The 16326-nt window shown below is 35.6% G+C and overlaps 1 long non-coding RNA gene across 1 annotated transcript in view; it reads left to right on the top strand.

The window, feature by feature from the left end:
* LOC135319844 (uncharacterized) overlaps positions 1–16326 on the top strand; it is a 150026-nt gene that overhangs the window by 120556 nt on the left and 13144 nt on the right. The window lies entirely within an intron of this gene.

Genomic DNA, 16326 nt, shown 5'->3' with positions numbered 1-16326 from the left:
CTACACTTTTATTTTCCTTTCTATAATTGTTCATAAAATAAAAAGGGGGGCTCAGCAGTGCTTGAGGAAAGATATAAAAATTGAACATTAATTTTATTCAGATGAGATGATTTGTATGCAAGCTGATCAGGCTACAAGCTTATCTCATTACAAGCTCAAGGCTATGAGCGTTTCATCATTTCTCAGATGCCATTAAGTTTAATGATATGACTGCCTGCATTGTGTATTAAAAATGTGTCGCTGTTCTGCAATTCTGTATGATGATGAAGTGTTTGTGAATATTTATTACTTCAGTCTTTAGTGCTTTCAACTTTATACTAAATAGCAAAGTTGATTGCCTATACTGTTCTAATTGCATTGTTTAGAGAGTACTGTCCTTTTCCTCTTCAGTTTCAGAGTTGCTAGTAACATGCAGATCTTTTGAAGTGCAATAATTGGCATGTGAAGACTTGCACAGACATATAATTGCACCCCAAATTGAAACGCAGTAGGTGCACTCAGTCTCAGGCAGAGTGAATTAGCTCTGTGCCTTTCCTTCTGGGAACACAAGTGGTCAGTGCTGCTGATTTTAAGCAGTCACTGAGACACTGATTTGCATATATAATTTGTTTCTATACATTTTCAGGAGAGCACAATTTTTTAATGCCAAAAAAGGAGTGTTTCCAATAAGCCTTTGAAAAGCATACTGTTTAATTAGTCATTCACTTTATCATTCTCTTAAATTGGTATGAATACACATGAAAGGCTTCAAAATGAATTTTGTTGTCATTGTTTACTATATATTTTTTAGCTCAGTTCTTCAAATATTTCTCTTTCCTTTGTTTTGCTCTCACTGGAACCCAATAACTATTCTGTTGGGAAATAAGGCTGTGAAATCCGGAGACTTGAGATTTAGCCTTAGTTTTGTCTCTCAGATATTGTCTTATAAGAACCAATTTAGTTTTCTGTACCTGCTTCTACACTGTCCTAATAATGGGTAGCCTGCCTGTATATTATAATCCACACCGTTTCCTCCCTGCGTCACTAATTTCAGTGTAATCATATGAAATTGTACTAGTGGCTTAAACCCTTAAGTATGAACAGTTTCACTCAAGATGATCTGCATCTTTCCCCTTCTCTGGTGATTCACTGTGATTTAGTAGTTTCTCTAACTTTGAAGGAGAGGCAGGTTTCCTTCTGTAAACACCTTGGATACCCCATTCAAATGAGGATTGTCCTTAACCCAGGTATATGCTATTTATGAGGAAAAAACCATCTTAAACAATAGGGAGACATGATTTTTGTTGTCTGTTTCTGCTATCTTGCTTCTTTTACCTGTATCTTACTCAGCCTCAGACACCTCAGTATTTAGACCCACTTTTCTCTAGATCCGAGACACATATGCACTTTAAGTTGAAATCAAATTAAAAAACTATACAAACACACACACATTCCATAATTTCTAGTATGCCAAAACTTTTTTGCTAGGCATTATAGAGACAAAGAATCCATTCTCTGTTGTTTCCATGGGCCAGTGGCTTAGTCTGTCTGCTGAGTGCTGTATAGTAGGTATGGAGTAGACTTTAACAGAGTAAATAAAGTTTAAGATAAGTAAGATATTGCCAGATTTGGAAACAGCAAGGTTAAAGGCAAACGAATATAAAAGTGCATGCAACAATCTGGAAAAAATAAGATTAGAATGCACAAAGAAAGTATCAAATAAGGTAGATTATTGTCAAATTGAAAGGCTCTGAATCTAATGATAACGACCCATCAGTTATGCTGGTAACTATTGATAAGTCACCCAATTTTTATCCAATGAATAATATAGTGTTGTGGAATTCATGGGAAGAGAAGCTTCCAAGGAATGGGAAATGCTCACAAATATCCAGTGCTGCCTTGTCTAGGATGAGGACTCAAATAGGGACGTTATGTTATATAACTTGCAAGTTCTGTGAGACTTAAATAGAATAAGAGAACCTGAAACAGAAGTCAGAAAATAATATTCCACTTCAAATACTTTTAAAAATAGCTTCAGTAAATAGATAAATGTAATTACTAATTATCAATCCAGAAGAGTGAATGTGAGGTGGAGAAATCAGAAGGACTAAGATATTTTAAAAAGTGTATCTTATTTCCCTCAGAGAATAGGGTGCACACTCCCTAGGTAATTGAACAAATTAATATGCACTGAAGTGAAAAATAAAATAGAACAGGTGGGTTCCTTCAGGCAAGCATGGATGTTCGTTTTACCTGTGGTCTTCTGCACAGAATAACCTGTAGTCACAAGTAGTTAGAATACACGCCAATAGAACAGGTGGGTTGTACCATGACTGGCTGATGGGAGAACTCACAGATCACTGTCTCAGGTCTTCAGATCAGAGGAAATAGGATAAGGAAATGTTTATTCATATACAGCTAAGCTGTGGAAATTTGCTAATGTTTTTCTGCTGTGTTTTCTAAGCAGGAGGAAAGTCTGTTAACACACTTCATGTCCCAAAGGGATGCTGTGGACATTTAAAATTAATAATGAAATATTTCATATGTAAAAATATTTTTCATGTGAATACTTTTTCATGCCCATCTAATAGTATAAACTTAGTATCAAGGCTGTGGCTGGCAGTGTGCTGTGACAGTTCTCTGGGGTCTAATGTAGGCAAGGTTTCTTGGTTATGGTAGAAGGTACTCGAACTCTATTTTTTTTATTTAGCAGATGTTTATAGAACACTATATCCCCAAAATGAAGAATACATATTCTTTTCAAGCATTTACAGAACATTCATCAAGAAAGACTGTATGCTAAGCAATAAAATAAATCTCAGTGAATTTCAAAAACTGAAATCACACGGAGTATATTCTCTGACCACAAGTCAAATAAATTAGAAATCAATAATAAAATGTATAAAGGCAATCCATAGAGAATTGATAATCAATATTTTTTGCCTTCTAAGTTTTACTGAAGTGTAGCCCTTTTACAATGTTGAATATTTCTTGAGTAAATTCCAGACTCCATTATCACAAATGGCAATCGAAAGGGTGACCCATTAGTCCTATTTATTTATTTATTTAATGTATAGTTGGTTTACAATGTTGTATCAAATTCTGATGTACAGAATGTTTCAGTCATACATACACATACATATATTAATTTTCATATTCTTTTTCATTATAGGTTACTGTAAGATATTGAATATAGTTCCATGTGCTATACAGTATAAACTTGTTTATCTGTTTTGTATGTGGTTAATTAGTATCTACAAATCTCAAACTCCCAATTTATCCCTTCCTACCCTTTTTAATCACCTAGTAACCTTAAGTTTGTTCTCCATGTCTGTGAGTCTGTTTCTGTTTTGTAACTAAGCTCATTTGTGTCTTTTTTATTTTTAGATTCCACATATAAGCAATATCATACACTATTTTTCTTTCTCTTTCTGGCTTCACTTAGAATGATGACCTCCAGGTCCATCCATTGTTGCTGCAAATGGCATTACCTTATTCTTTCTTACGGCTGAGTAGTATTCCATTGTGTAAATATACCACAATTTCTTTATCCAGTCATCTGTCAATGGGCATTTAGGTTGTTTCCATGTCTTGGCAATTGTAAATATTGCTGCTGTGAACATTGGGGTGCATGTGTCTTTTTGAGTTATAGTTTTCTCCAGATATATGCCCAGGAGTGGGATTGCTGGATCATATGGTAAGTCTATTTTCAGTTTTATAAGGAACCTCCATACTGTCCTCCATAGTGGCTGCATCAATTTATATTTTCACCAACATTGTAGGAGGGTTCCTTTTTCTCCACACCCTCTCCAATGTTTATTATTTGTGGACTTTTTAATGACGGCCATTCAGACTGGTGTGAGGTGATTCCTCATCGTAGTTTTAATTTGCATTTCTCTAATAATTAGTGATGTGGAGCATCCTTTCATGTGGCTGTTGGCCATCTGTATGTGTTCTTTGGAGAGATGTCTGTTTAGGTCTTCTGCCTATTTTTTGATTGAGCTCCTTGTTTTTTTGATATTAAGCTGTATGAGCTGTTTGTATATTTTGGAAATTAGTCCCCTTGTCAGTTGCATCATTTGCAAATATTTTTTCCCATTCTGTAGGTATGTTCCCTCTATGCCCACTTTCTGGAGAGTTTTTATCATAAGTCAGTATTGAATTTTATCACAAGCTTTTCTGCATCTATTGAGATGATCGTATGGTTTTTATTCTTCAATTTGGTAATGTGGTATATATAGCACATTGACTGATTGGTGGACAGTGAAAAATCCTTGCATCCCTAGGATAAATCCCACTTGCTCATGGTGTGTGATCATTTTAATGCCTTGTTGGAGTTGGTTTGCTAGTATTTTGTTGAAGATTTTGCATCTATATTCAAGTGACATTGGCCTGTAATTTTCTTTCTTTGTGATATCTTTGTCTAATTTTGGTATCAGGGTGATGGTGGCCTCATAGTCTGAAAGTGTTCCTTCCTCTGCAATTTTTTGGAATGGTTTCAAAAGGATAGGTGTTAACTCTTCTCTAAGTGTTTGGTAGAATTCACCTGTGAAGCTGTCTGGTCCTGGACTTCTGTTTGTTGAGAGTTCATTGATTCAGTTTCAGTATTGGTAGTTGTCCTATTCATATTTTCTGTTTCCTCGTGGCTTGAACTCTTGTTTTTGTCCTGAGCTTCTCTACCTGTTCCTGTCTTCTTAACGTAATCATCAATGAGACTTGATTTGTTTTATATACTCCTAAAATAATTTTTAATTTCTTTGTATACCAGTGGTTTAATAAGTGATCAATAAAATCAAGTAGATAAATTACTACCAAATTAACATGAATCCCACCTCACTCACTTTTTTGTAATTATTAGATCATTGCCAAATATAAACATTTAATTTCCTGATATGATAATCCGTTATGAAACACAAAACCTACAGGAAGCACCTTCTGAATACCTGATTATCTCAGGAACATGGATGCGTTCACAACATTAAAATATAATGAAGTCTAGCTTTGGCCAGATTCAGAAAGGTTTGAGAATCTGCTACCTCATAATTAATGTCTAATTGTTGGTAATTATGTTGTTTAGTTTTGTGCACAACCCAGTTTATTTATTTTTTGCACCAGGGCCCATGCCAATTATACTTCGGCCACAACTGTCAAGGCTATCAACAGATTAAACACTGATTGCCAGGGCTGCATAATAATGGTCTCCTACCAACCTGCATAAAGTGACTGGGCTCTTGAGCCCCAAACAGCAAGTCTGTGCTGAACGTTGGCTCTCTCACGTCGCTTCTCATTAACCACTAACGGCTAGCCAGGCCAGAATTTAACTCAGAAGCTAGAGATGCCCATCCATATAAGTTATTGAAATCTATTTCTTACTATGTTTAAAATATTTAGACACTGTTTAAATGTTGTATGGCCTGATAGAGAATTTAATAAGTTTTTTTGCATTTAAACAGCTGCTTCTGCAGTTGCTTATGATTTACTTTAGTGTAGCAAAACTGAATCTTTAAGATTTTTCTTCCTTTATTTTGTTTTCTGTTATATAGCCACTTGGCCCAAGCTGAAGCAACAACATAAAGTGAAGAGCATCCATTGAAAGTTTTTACTGTTTTATTGATGATTTTTTTTTTCTCATGAAAGACCTTAAAATTTGAAAATAGCTTAAAATCCCTAGGGACTGATTTTTCAATATAACCTATGAGCATTTTTAACGTTCTCATTACAGAGACAACTTAGATAACTTTGAACATAGGAACTAAAATATAAAAGCTCTTGTAAAACCTTCCTATAATGATAATTACTCTACTTTAGCCTATAGCATACCATAAAGATATGTCACTGAAAATATGTTACGCATTACAGTGGTGATGTATAATACTGTGATCCCTGATAAAATGAATCTTCAGAGTGGAGGTATTTGGGGTTATAATTCATGGGAACAATAGCTTTTAGTGCTCTCCAGTATATTACAAGAGTGACAACTCGGTGATGAAATGTAATACATAATTGCCTCAGTCACATACACCAGTTTTTTTCTGACCTGAAGAATCTTTTGTCTCTATTTTAATAATAGTGTCATGATTCTTAGCATCATAGAAAAAGTAGATGTAAGACCTGTACTTCAGTGTGTAACCAGCAATGTAATTTCGATTAGAGGAAGCTATCAACATTTTCCTGCACATAGGTTTCCTGGTAAAAGAAACATTTCACTTGTTGAAATAAAAGAACACTCATTAGCATGACCTACAAAGACTGTATATTAAAGCTGAAATTAAAACCATGAATTCTAAGCATAATGTGGACCAGACCATCATCACTATGTAGAGTAGACTTTAGAGTAAGTACATGCAAGGGCTTTCCTATCTACATCCCCTGATGGTCTCATCTGGATGCACAGTTCATCTTAGTGGCTCCCTCTTCAGCTAACCCTGTAGTTGGACTTTATTATACTCATTATTTTGTCACTGGAATTTTATTTAATACGTATTATGTGCCAGGTACTATCCTAGGGGCAGAGATCATAAAAAAGAAGTCAACATGGTTTCCATCCTGGAAAAGGCCGCCATGGGAACAAGACACATAAACCACTTACTATCACAAGAGATCCTTTCTCTATGACTTTTTTCAATTTCTTCCCCCTCCCCCTACTTGTTCCTGCTGCCTTCATGTGCTGGGGTCTACAACCTACAATATGCTGTAACAGCATATTTAGTGATTAAAATTTCTGTTAAAGATACTTTGTTTCTTCCTTTTCTTCTTACCTCTGTTTTCTTCTGCCCAGGTTTTCAGATGTGCTTTTTACTGGGTATCTTAATTTGTTCTTTGGTTCTTCTCTCTAGCAAATGAACACTGATGTAATAAATAAAATACAAATCTCAGAATAGCAGAGGACTTTAAATGCCATCAAATCCTATTTTTCAGACAAGGGAGGTTAAATTAAAAACAAAACTCTTTAAAGTTTCCCTTTATTTCTAATCAATTGCTTTTTTGTCTTCCCATAGGAAGTTACCCATATCTCTATTAGCACACCCATTATGCTGTTATACCTTGCTGTCTGTGAGTTTCTCTCTCTTTCTGCATGACAGTACCTTCCAGGTTAGAATGGCAGACATAATTCTGCACAGTAATATATTCAGTGTAAGTTGACTTTGTCCAAGAAAAATGTCATCCTTAAGCATGCCATGGAAGCAGTGTGTTTTTTCATGGAAAATATGTATCTCAGTGGAGATGTGCCATGAGCTATAGCAACTTACAAGTTGTTCAGTTATCCAGCTTCACTGTGAATATTGGGACTAGCAGGTAGAAATAAGCCTTTATTACACATGGAATTTGTTAAATATCTGTATCAGTCAGTGTGGGCTGCCTCAACAAAATATCAGATAGTGGGTGGCTTAGACAAGAGAAATTTATTTTCTCACAATCCTGGGGGTTGGAAAGTCTATGATCCAGGAGACTGTAAATCTGGTTTCTGATGGGAGAACTGTCTTCCTGGGTTTCTGATGGCCATCTTCTTGCTTGCATCTTCACATGGCCTTTATTCTTGGATATATGGAGAGAGAGCGCTTCCTGCTGTCTTTCGTTATAAGGACACTAATTCTGTAGGATCAGTGCCCTGCCCATATGATCTCCTATAGACCCTATTTCCTTCATTATCTCCTGATAGGCCTTATCTCCAAACACCATAAATACCATCACAATGGGAGTTAGACCTTCAATATATGGATTGGGTGGGTGGGAGAGGGATACAGTTCAGTCCAATAGCAATATCTTCTGGTTATAAAAAGAAATAAAAAACATCTTTAGTTTTAATAATTACCCCCCCCCAGTATACATCCACAATAGAATGTACTACAATGCTTCTCTCCATCTCTACCAACATAGTTATAACCATCAGTACACAATCTCCTAATGCACATTCAGCTGAGAAAGGTGAGGTTTTTGCATGGGAATGTCAGCTTGGAGGAAAAAAACCAGAATTGGAATCCTTAGAGGCATTTTCTCATGGACTGTTGTTGAGATGGCAGATGTTAGGTTTAGATGTGAAATAGCTCACTTGATCACAGGTAAGTTAGATGGACAAATGGACAACCTAGTATTGGAATCTCTCCTCCTTCCATTATATGAAAAGAAATACGTGTGCATAGGCTTCTTAGTAAAGGTGTGAAAGGACCTGAGAAGCCTTTCGGAAGCTCCATCTGCAGTCTCTGCATATCTGCTTTACTGCCTTGACTTTCTTCTGTGCACATGACCTCATTTTCCATCTTCAGAATCCACATGACCACCTTAAACTGCTCATGTTTGCATCACTTGACTTCTAGGTGTAGACAGTAGATCTAATTATCTGTCCCTGAATTCCAATCCTAATTTGGAATCAGATTACAGAATCAGCCTGGCATGAGTAAAAAGTTTGTTCCTAGAAGGACTGAGTATAGCCAGGAGGACTGGTCATAACATTTATGAGGGTTCGTTAAATCCCCTATTTCTGCATGTGAGGGTTGTTTGGATCCTAGCAGAAGACCACCACCCTGTGAAAAGGGGATGCTGACTCTCCTAATAAAGCAGGCAAATTTTGGCATAAACCTAATATTGTGATGAGGTAGAAAGACTGCTTTTTCTAATCTTACTCTCCTTGGCCTAAGAGTTTGGAGCTTTCAGACTGCAGAAGTTACTTTAACCAGGAATAGTCTTAGCAGATATATCTTGCATTTGAATTGTGTCATCTGCATGACCTAAACTATATGCTTTTAGTTATGATATACTGACTACCTGTGAAATTTAAATGACATTTTTTCTTTATGACTAAAAAGCTAAATCTGGACATTAGGAATAGCTGGTAATTGGTTAAAAGTATTTTATATTTCCGTTCTGAAAAGTAAGGGTCATCACAAAAAAAGGTTATATAACCTTTTCTGTACATCTAATGGAAAATGTTCAGTTTAAAGCGAGCCCTTAAAATGTTAAGAGAAATTGTCAGTTATAGCTAGCTCACAATGGCTGTGGTTCATTGTTTTATACTCACGTGCATGAAAGGATTTATAAGGTAAAAGGATAATCAGAGTCTAAAAGAAGTCCTCCGCTTAAATTTTCTAATGTTTAAATTTGTGTTTTATTCTCATCTAAGTTATTTTGGGGAAAAGGGTCTGAGCAGCTATTTCTATCTCAACTTAAATTGGATTTATTTTATGTTATTGATAATTACTTGAGAAAACTTAAATCTGTTAATTTTATGTCCTTTCAAGAGTTTCATCTCTTTTAAGAATTTATCTAGTACATCTGTTAACATTTGCTGCCTGCAGTTAACCACCAAATCTCAGTGGCTTACAAAAAAGAATCACTCATATCTCAGGCTTTGAATCAGATAGTATTTGCCTGATCTGCACTTGCCTCAGTTCTGCCTTGTGTGACAAGCATATTCTTAAGGGACTAGCAAGCTAGCTAAAGCATATCCTTTTCATGGTGATGGTAGAAGGCAAGACAGCATGCCTAAAAGGGCAAGCACATTTCATGTTTCAGCTTCCATCATACCTTTCACACTCCATGGGTCAAAGTGGATCATGACCAACATCAATATCAATGGCACAGAAGAATATCCTCCTCATGTATACGTTAGGGGAATCGAGAATGTAAAGAGGACATGCATATTTGCTGAATAATAACCCAACACTCTGGAATGAAAATTCACATGAAGTATAATGTGTGTGTGTGTGTGTGTGTGTGTGTGTGTGTGTGTGTGTGTAGAGAATAGTCGTTCCCATTCACCATGTATAGTGGGCAGTGACTATTGAAAGCATTTGCTGGTTGCTCCAAATAATTTTGTGAACCACAGAACCAGAGACTTTAATTGACCTCATTTGATCCTAAAGGTTATTAGCAGGCACATTAAAAAAATACACATGACATTTCTTAATTATTTTTGTGATAAATACTGTATTTTGACAGCACAGTGAATAATAATGGCAGTTGATGAGAGGGCCTAATAAATTCTAAGAAGTGAAGAAAAGCTTCCTTGAGAGAGTGACATTTAACATAAGACTAAAGGAGCAAAGTAAAGAGGTAGAGAAAAAGAATTCCAGGAAACAGTATTATGTTTGAAGGTCTTGGGGCAATAAAAAGAAACTTAAGACCAGTGTGGTGATAAAAGGCATGGGGAGTGTTATAAAATACTGAATGATGGAGAGGACAGAACAAAAAGAATCCTTTGACATGTTAAACTTTTGGAGTTTATTCTAGGGTCAATGAAAAACCATTAAAGGATTTTAGGCAGGGTTTGGGTGACTTAATCAGATTTGCATTTGTAAAAAGGTCATAGTAGCTGCTAGATGAGGAATGGATTAGATCACACTATCAAATCTTGAAGAAAATGAGAGCAGCTGAATTTCTCATGCATTATTGGTACGATTATAAATATGAAATTGGTAACGTGCTTTGGATTTGACATCACTAGTAAAGCTGAAGACTTAGATCCCCAACAACCTAGTGTTTCTACTCTTGTATTTGAAGAAACCCTTACATGTGCATATCAGAAGACATATGTAGAAATGTTCTTTGAAATGACATCTTTAAATAGTAATTCATTAATTTATTAGTTAATTTTTAAAAAGGAACAATGCCCCCAAATCTGCCAACATTAAAATAGATAGGTAAGTTATGTTATATTTATGTACAATGGGATATTATACAACAGTTTTGCATGACATATATGCATATCAGGAATACTATTTTGATTGAAAAAGGCAAGTCATAGAATAATACTCAAAGTGTTATTTTATAGATAAGCATAGGAAAAATAAACAATATACTTTAGAGATACAGACATAAATGATGATGTTTTAAGGACAGCATGGGAATAAATGTTAAAACTAAAAGTCAAGATAATGGTCATGTCGAGCTGAAGATAAAATTGAATAGGATCAGGAAGAAGCACATCGAGGTTCCTTAAGCTAGCTGATGGAGAAATGAGTGGTTTAGTATTTCAGCTTTATCTGTTTCTTAGCCTTTTATAATATCTTATAATTACTAAATACTTAATAAAACATTATAAAAATAAATCATAGAAGATTCAGAGTATGTATAGACCCGTCTGAAGATTATTAGTGTAAATCAGGAGAAATACAGCGGATTGCTCTACTGCCTAGGTTCTTGTCCCATTGCAGAAAGGATTCAGAGACGAGACATGGAGATTATCAGAAAGTAAAGTGAGGATCTATTAAGGGATGGATAGTTCGCTCTCAAGGGGAGAGCGGGCAGGCTTAGGTGAGCAGCTGCCCTGAGTTTCCTTGGCAAGTTGGTTACACAGAGTGTAAAAATGAATGAGCAGAATATTAATTGGGGAGGGAAGGGTTTGGGGGTCATATTCCCTGGTTTTCATCCCAGCCCCACCTTCCTGAAGGGAGGAGGGATTCTGCTCAGGGAACCCTGTTGTTTACATGATGTATGATTTTCTTCATTTGGCCTGTTCCCCGCCTTTTTGCCCAGTTCCTGCCATTTGGCCTGCATCCCCCTTTCTCTGCTCACATCTAGCTATCTGCCTGCTCTAACAGCTCTAGACTGAGGCAAACACGGTGGAGGGAAGTCATGAGGACCGAGGAGGGAGGATGCTGTGGGAGACTGAAACACTGAGACTTTCCCGTTGTGGCCTTTGCATATATTTGATCATTCAGCTCTTCTTTCGTGTCCTCTCACACATAAATTAGCTTCTACCCATTTCTTTCCACCCCTCTTGATATAAACCAGATTGTTCAATGGCTGCTCATTCATGTAAAAAGTTTGTCTGTTCTTGAAACTAGCCCCATAAAACTTTCCGCCCTGTTCCCCGAGGTTTGACTGCCCCTGTGGAGCCTTCTCATGCCTATCATTTTTGTTAATAGATTCTTATGCTAGCAATTCTCTGGTTGATTTTCTTCCACAGTGTGATCCCCTATATGTGGGAGTTGAGATTGATTATTTTTTCATTCCAATGTGTATTTGAGTTGCCTATGAGACATCCAAGTGGGAATATTGAAGGGAGCGCTAAATACATTGTCTAAAGCTCAGAGGAAAGTATAAGTTGAAAAAGGAAAAAAAAAATTGCTCATAGTATTAGCTGTAGGGGTAGATGAAATTGCCTAGGGAGAGGACATATTGTGCAGTGAGAAAAGCATCTGAGATTAAGTGCTGAGGAGCTCAGCCTTTATATGTTGGATGGAGAAGGGAAAGCTGGCAATAGAGAACAACGAAGAAGAGCCAGGCGATGTGAGGGAAAACAGGAGAAGATGGTGTCATAGGTTATGTCTTCAGAAGCCAACCTTAGATAATGATTCATGTTCTAGTAATTTATTAGAAAAGTGCTCCTGGAGAAACTGGTGAGGAAGTAGGGAAGAAATCAAGCAAGTGTGCAATTTCAGGCAGTCTTACTATAGCCTGACTCCTTAGGAAAGATCTGAAGGTGAATTGCTCCTCAGAATTGTTCCCTACTCAATGCAAATAAGTTTGACATTTATACTTCCCCACGGTATTCACCAAACTCTGCTCCCCGAGGTTATTGACTCCTAGGTACTTCCTGTTCTCTGTCAAAGCTGCAATTGACTGCAAGCAAGTCTAAAATTATAATTGCACGTGAAGGAAGTTAGCAGCAAGAATAATGGGGGAGGGAGGCATGGTATACAGAAATGATAAAAGCCATCAGAAGGAATCTGGATATAGCACTTCTAAGTGTCTGCTAAATACGAAATCATAGAATCCAAAAAGGAAGTCTCAAGACATGGCAGATTTTGCTACAAGTCTTTGAGAGTTTAAGATGAACTCTGAAAAAATAGGTATTTATTAGATTTGATCAAAATAGCATGCCTAAATTTAGGCTTGCTTATATGAACATGTCATATAAGAAGCTTGGACTTTATCCTTTAGACAATAAGAAGCCACTGAATGGTTTTAAGAAGGAGCATAACAATGTCACATGGCTAATTACCTCAATGAGGGCAGTGTAAGAACGCACTCGAGGATATTCAATTGAAGCGTATTAACCATTTTGGAAGCTGTTGCAAAAGTTCAAGTAAGACATTAAAAAGACTTAAGGTAAGTAGGAGTGGACAGAATTTACTCTTTTATTTAAGAAATATTTAAGAGCAAATAAATAGAGGCTTAGAGTTGCATGAAGAAAAACAGTCATGGATGGCTACAGGTTTATTTGGTTACTGCATAGAGGAGTATGAGAAGGATGTTGAGAATAGTCTATTTTAGCATTAATAGGATGTGTAACAGGTGTCTCTGGAACATTCCTGTTGAGCTATCAGTTAGTTGAATATAAAGTCTGAAGTTTCGGAAGGAAGTTCAGGATACCAGATAGGGATTTGCACATCATTGTCTTTATCATCATTAATATCTGAGTGGATAAGAAATCCCAGGAAAAGCTTATAGGGTAACAAAAGAAATAAGCCAATAGGATCCTGGGTGATAGAATTCTTAAAGAATAACAAAGCCATATCAGATGCTAATTGACCAATTCTTTCAGTTTAGGTAATATCTTTGTGATTTAGGTGCTTGTCTGTTCTCTTTATTGTACTCTCTATTCAAATGATAATTAGAGATGACTTTCCTAATCACTCCATCTAGAATATCTGTCCTCCACATTATCACCTCCAACCCTATTTTTTTCCTATCTCCTTACCTTCTTTTTATTTCGTGGTACATACAACTAGCTGGCACTATACCATATATTCCTGGGTGCACTTATTTCTTATTTCCTCCAGTAGAACTAAAGTTTCATGAAGGCAGAGTGCCCTCCCACCACCACCACCAAATATATCCCCTGTTTTTAGAACACTACTTGGAACATAAAAAAGACTCATTAATTCTTAAATGCATAGATGAATGACTGATACATCTAACAGGCTTGTAGGGTGATTATTTTATGGACTCTTATTTATTTACATTTTAAGCAATATTGTTTGGAGAATCTCATTCCCTCTGTAAATTACAAATCTATTTTAAAAAAGCAAAATTTGATTCTCCAGTCATAATACAAATTCTTAAATTATTCTAAAGAAGCAGAACTATAATTTTAGTCCCAAAGAACAAAATTGCTTTCTTTTATAATCTTTCTATACTTAGGCTGTATCTCTAAGCCAGCCTAGTGACAGCAAAGATTCCTCAAGCATTTACTTGGTAATTAATTTGTGTCCAAATTCCACACTCATCTTAGTTCAGCAATGATATGCTTGGGATTAATGTATTGATAGATCATCTCAATCTGAAAAGCATACAGTCTATCCTGGTAAATTAGTATATTTCTACATGATATTAAGGTACTGCTAGATCAAAGATGGTACAAATATTCTATAAAGGCCATGTTCAAATCAGTATCAGTTTGAGATGCACAGCTTCAGGGACGGTATGTAAATAGTCATTGTGCATTTGAAATTATTACACACACACACTCAAAGAGATCTGAAGGATGCTCATAACTTTCTTTTTTTCTTCCCAAGATTCATTTTTTTTTCTTTTTTTTTCGATAATACTACTTCCATATTCCCCTTGGGTAATTACACCTGTCCACCTTTTCATGCAACCTTACAAATAAGGTCATGCACACACTTTCCTCTGATAATCACATGGCTTTTTCTCTCCAGAACTTGAATTTTGAACTGAAAAACATTTAAACAAAAATATCAGGAACTGATTCTTACTTACGAGGTTATCTTAATGAGACTGCCCGTTAGTTCCTCCTATCACAATACCAGAAACTCTTGGATCTTGTCAGTCTTGATTTTCAGTCTTCCCTGGGTTTCTGGAAGCTACTCCATATGCTTGTAATAAGCTCATGCTATATTTTATTAAACACAGAGCTTGATTCCTTTACTTGTAGTTAAAGGACAAAAACAAATGCAGAGACCTATGATTCTTTTAGTGCCTGCAACTTGAGTAACATATATATGAGCAGGTAGGAGAAAGGAAATAATAAAAGTGTAGTTTTGTGGCATTACCTAAGATCCTATTTATTACCTTCTGGAATTTGGATTGTTAATGGGCTTTTAAAATATTCAGTTGTCTAAAGGTATCCAGCAGATTTGTCCTTGGTGATTGGAGATGCCATGAATGATAACCTCACACGTAGTAAAAGTTTCTTTTTCTAAAATCAGCTAAAATACCTCATTATCGGCAAGCCTGTTACTAGATCTTCACGTATGACAAACAGCTTTCTTTTAGCCTCTCTTTCCCTCTTCGCTGTCCATCATCCTAGCCTTGGAGATCAGTGCTCTTCTCCTTTGAATGCGTTGGTCATTTCATGAATAGTGACATAAAAGCTTAGCTATGCTCTGGAAAGAGAGTCTTTTATTATACATTTCTAACAACCATTAATATCTACAACACTCAGCGGTTTCTAATTTTCTTTTATAAAAGGACAAGCTGTAACTACATGTCAAAATGGCATGGGGTCCAAAACTTACTAGTTTTTTATTAATGAGGATAAGAAAGGAAAAAATAGAAAAATGAGCTATATTATTACCAGACACAGGAAATCTTTGATTAAAAAAAAAACATAAAACACCTTTTTTGGAGGTGAGGTGGTCATTGCATTTATAAACATTAATTACCACAAAAAACATACTATATCAAAAAGGATTTATTTTTCCATCTAAATCTCTTGGAGAATCTTTAAGAAACTAAAAACTTTAAACTTATCTTAGCTAAAATTTTGAAGTTAGGGTAAATATTAACAAAATTATATATTTTCATAATATTCTTGAGAAAGTATTACCCAAGAAAATATATGGAATAAAAATTGCTGGTTAACCAAGAATATTTTTTGAAATTATATTTGTGAATAACTTCAGCTAGAATATTAGGAAACAAAATGTTATTTGAGTCTACATGAGAGGCTCTCATTTAGATTGAAATACATTGAAAACAAAATGGTCACAATTATGGGAGTTATATAGAGTTATATATAACAATTAGGATTATTTTATCTATTTATATGTTGCTTTCTTTTCTTGAATTTAAGAAAAATGGAAAATTCAAGGACAGCACTGAAACCTTTGCATGTTTCTCTCAGATATCTTAGATGATAAAGTTAAATTGGGAATAAAATCTTTTTAGTTTGGAATAAAATCTAGATTTAGGAGCTAAATTGCATATCATTAAGTTCTCCACAGAATAAGATGTTGTAGTTCATTTTTGTTTTTTCCTAATTGAATATGTATCTTTCAAAAGAGCCAGGGCAATATCATTAATTAACTTCTTTCAGATTTTTTCTACTTAGGTAGACTTCATCTTCTTTACTTACCTGAATGTTTATTAAAGATTTATTAAAACCTAAAGTTTGGTTTTCATTGTGAATGCTAGCTTCTCTTTGGGTCTTTACATTCAAAT

Source organism: Camelus dromedarius, chromosome 33 (genome assembly GCF_036321535.1).
Source record: "Camelus dromedarius isolate mCamDro1 chromosome 33, mCamDro1.pat, whole genome shotgun sequence".
Taxonomy (NCBI): Eukaryota; Metazoa; Chordata; class Mammalia; order Artiodactyla; family Camelidae; genus Camelus; species Camelus dromedarius.
This window is presented reverse-complemented; position numbering and strand designations above follow the sequence as displayed.